The sequence below is a fragment of the Arachis hypogaea genome, chromosome 1, assembly GCF_003086295.3.
Source record: "Arachis hypogaea cultivar Tifrunner chromosome 1, arahy.Tifrunner.gnm2.J5K5, whole genome shotgun sequence".
NCBI classification, from domain to species: Eukaryota; Viridiplantae; Streptophyta; class Magnoliopsida; order Fabales; family Fabaceae; genus Arachis; species Arachis hypogaea.
Window position 1 is genome coordinate 10417285 of NC_092036.1, and position 4344 is coordinate 10421628.

The 4344-nt window shown below is 37.1% G+C and overlaps 1 long non-coding RNA gene across 1 annotated transcript; it reads left to right on the forward strand.

Moving 5' to 3' along the window:
- The first annotated feature begins 496 nt into the window (after window positions 1-496).
- On the forward strand, window positions 497-4104 carry LOC114927502 (uncharacterized). Its single transcript, XR_011882186.1, has 2 exons — window positions 497-2308; window positions 3811-4104. It is a non-coding gene; the product is annotated as an uncharacterized lncRNA (long non-coding RNA).
- The last annotated feature ends 240 nt before the right edge of the window (window positions 4105-4344 follow it).

Here is a 4344-nt window from a genome sequence, read left to right on the forward strand (position 1 = left end):
TTTCATCTGAAACGAGATTGAAAGCTCCAGAGAAGAGAAAAGGGTGCCGAACCCTTACGGCAAATTTCAACCCGTCATAACTTCTCCGTCCGAGCTCCGATCGCCGCACCATTTGCGGCCACGCATCCACCGCGTTGAGCTCTACATTTCTATCGGAACAATTTCACTGGTAACTTGTTTAATCACTCTCAGGCCTCTTTCCTCCTAATTTTTGAATTTTTAATGGGAATGTTAAATTTCTTTCATTTCTAATGTTTTAGGATCCAATTAGCTTGAGAAAAATCCAAGGTTCTGAAAATCGGACCGGACCGGCCGGTCTGACCGGTTTAACCGCAAACCGGTGATAATAACGGTTTGGTTTGATGTCTAAAACCGGAAATTACAAAACCGGCCATAAACCGCTAAACCGGCCGAGAACCGGCCGGTCAAACCGAAACCGGAACCGGCCGATTTGAACAAAACGACACAATTTTGTGCTTAAGGGGAAATCAAAGAAGCCAAAACGCGTCTTATACTCATCCATCTCCTTCCTTATTCATTCGAGCAAATACGCCCAGCCTCAACCAAGGGAAAAACCCTAGCCGCCCCCACCGCCGCAAGGAGGAGTTGTCTTTGCCGTCGTCCGTCGCAGTCAGGGGCTTGTCTCCTCGAGTCTTCATGCGTCGCAATCAGGGGAGTTTCTTCCAAGTCTTCAATCTGTTCGCAGTCACAAGTCGCAGGCGCGCCGTTTCTCCCTCGAGCTCGGTGGCCGTCGTCTTGTCGCTGTTGTCTGTCGCCGTCTGTCGCAGTCAGGGGTTTGTCTTCTCGAGTCTTCGTGCATCACAGTCAGGGGAGTTCTCCAAGTCCTCGATCTGTTTGCAGTCACCGTCGCAGGCGCGTTGCTTCTTCCTCGTGCTCGGCAGCCGTCATCTTGTCGCCGTCGTCTGTTGCCGTCGGCTGTCGCCATCCGTCCTCCTCAGAGATCGAAGGATAGTGACTCAGAGCTCATGTGTTCTTCGTTTTTTTTTTATGCTTTGTTCAGAAATCATTGCATGATTATTGAATATGCTTTGCATTTTTAATAATTTTTAACTATAATTGATTAATTTTTCGTTACTGTGAACTGTGAACTTTGTTGAATAATCATTGTTAGTTAAAGCTGTGAATTTTGTTGTTGTTACTTGTTACTGAGTTGAATAATTATTGACTAATTTGCAGTGGGTTTTTGTGAACCTGTGATTGATGATGAATTGATGATTGATGACTCTGTCGTTGCCCATTGCTCACTGCTTTTTTGCTTAAATTAAAAATCTTGTTAATCTTGTTCATTAAATTGAGGATTGATGATTAAATTGTTAACAGAACCCACTTTACAAAAAATCAAGAATATCTAAGCTGTGAATTTATCTTGCTACCAGGACCAACACAGATGCTAATAGAAAACTGTTACTAAACTATGGATTTTTTGTCAAATGGTTGATATTTTTAGGTTGGTGATTATAATAGGAAATACAGGGAAGCTTAGGATTAAAAATGGGTAAGTTGCATTTTTTGACCCATTTTTATTTTGGTTTCTATTGGTAACAATTGTAATTGAGAACTTTCATAGGTACTTTCTCATGTTTTTAGATTGGGAGATTGCAGACTTGACTCTGCAGTTTTGATAATGCCATTTCCAACAAGCTTCCAATTTGTTTATGTAGTTCGTGTCTCTACTTGTCAATTGTTGTATATATGAATGTGTGATATATGTTGTTTGTCTCTCTGTTTTCTCTTCCTTTTTATCTTTTGTTGATTGTGGTAGAGTTGTTTGCCTATGTTTATTCACTAAAGTATTTGTATTTTGATAAGATCATATGGCTGGGTTTGGATGATGACATTTTATGTAATATTTTAAAATTTATATTAAACTATAATTATATTTTAGAATGTTTATTTATAATTTATCTATTATTTTATTATAAAATGGTTTTTCCGGTTGAACCTTGAACCACGGTTAGACCGGTTAGACCAGTAAACCAGTGAATCAGTGACTAGAGCGGTTTAATAACCGGTCCGGTTTTTAAAACCTTGGAAAAATCTCCACTCTTGCTTATGTGAAGCTTGGGTAAGGTGAGGATATGATAATTCTATTTTATTTTCATTGAATTTGAACTTTGAGTATTAAATTGGATATATATTTGTTATGAATGTGTATTAGGTTGTGAATAAATAATTGGAACTTTAAATTGTGAATACTGGAACTTGGAGGAAGCGGATTAGTTGAGTTTTGAGGGGCTGCCTTGGTTTTGAATAAATAGCTTTGGTCGTTATGTGGAAATCGGCCAAGGTATGGTTTAGGTTTCTTGCATTTAATATATAATGTTCTGTAAAAACTTAGGCTAGATGACCATAGGATAAGTTGGAATGTAGGAGTATATTTAATATTTAGTAATTTGTCGATGAATATATTTGGTTGAAGTTTATTGGATAATTAGTTATTAATTTTGGATGGTGAATGTTGTTATGTTAATTTGGAGATAATTATGGTTGAATGTTATTGTTGATGAACATGGTTGATTTGGTGCTCGTTGATTTACTAATGATTTGATGAATTATTGGTTTGAGGTATAACTATTGTGGAGGTTGTTGTGATAATGAGGTATTTTGTGTTAGAAGCCTAAGATTAGTGAACTATGATCCTTAGTTGAATTTTGGTTGTTGGATTTGAATATTGTATGAGTATAATTGTTGATCTAAGGTAGATTTATTGTGGTGACTGTTATGATGATGAGGAAGGGTATGTTGAATTGAAAAGAAAGCAGGTTTGGAACCGAAAAAGGTGGCAAAGTCTGAGTTTTAGAGGAGATGCTGCCGAAATTTTATGAAAATTAGAGATTTTGTTTATATGATTATTTAAAAAGATTTAGATTCAAAGGTTATATGGTTTGATTTAGAGTTATTTAGAAAATGAGCATGTTTTAAGTTTGATTCATTTAGAAAAGAATGAATTATGTTTTGAATTGGAACTATTGATGGACGGAATGGGAGGTGTGATAATGAAGGATAAGGATTGAATATGATTGACGTATAATGATGAGTGAGATGTGATTGAGAATGATGTGGATGTTGATGAATTATAATTGAATTATTTATATAGCTTATGAATTTAAATAATATGAGATACGAGATTCCCTGGATCAAGTGCCGTGGCTTGCCACCACGTGTACCAGGTTGAAAACTCGATACTCTGTTGACCCTACGACGTAAGTGTGACCGGACACTATATAAATTCCCGGGAATGTTACCCCCATTGTGCAATATTGATTATTTGAGAAAAAGCTATGCATAGACTCAATAGGATGCACGTCGGGGGACAGTCTAAGGACAATTCAGACTTGTCGAGTTGGCTAGATAACTGACAGATGAGCCTCATAAGCCATAAGACAGGCATGCATCATATGCATATTACTTGAATTACTTGCTTGTGCTTTAATTGGGTGTGCCTATATGTACTTGCCATGCTAAATGTGTGTTTGTTACCTGTAATAACTGTAACCTTCTTGTGTTTGCCTTATTTGTCTATTTGTCTGTGAGAATGCATGAAGGAGTTGGAGGTATGGAAGAATGGCAGTATGGGACATAGATTTAAGGTTAAGTTAAGTTAGGATTAAATATTTTTAGAAAATCACCTTTTATGGCTAATGTTTAATACTTTAAGCACTTTAATCTGAGTGTCGGCGTTCTAGGATTGCCTCTGGCATTCCCAGGGCCTTATATATTATGTGTGTGGCACCTTTACCATACTGAGAACCTCTGGCTCTCATTCCATACTATGTTGTTGTTTTTCAGATGCAGGTCGAGAGGCATCTCGTTAGGCGTCTGGACTCTTAAAGCGGAGGGGTTACTGGGTAGTTTTGTTGTAAAGATATAAATAAATATGTACTTAGCTTTCTCTCCGCTTAACTTGTTCTTTTTTATCCTCTTAGAGGTTTATGGAGAGGCAGGATTATGTATATGTACTTTGGGTTTTGGATATGTATGTATATATATGTAAATATTCTCCGGCCAGTCTTAACTTCGCGGCTAAGTTAGGAGCTTGTTATTTTGTATCTTTGGCAATCTATTCCTACTTCTGTTATCATATGTTTAATAGTTATGTTTTCCTTAACACGCAAGTTAACTCATTCCTTGAGCATTGCGCTTTTATTTTGCGATTTTTATTTCCTCTATTCTTCAAGGCTCCTAGCATATTATAATTCTTCTGCTATTATATGTACTCATTTTATTTTAGAGGTCGTAATACCACACCACCTCTGTTTTACGACTTAAGCGTAAAACTTAGTGTGGTAAGGTGTTACATAAAGCGCTCAATGTAACCTCCCT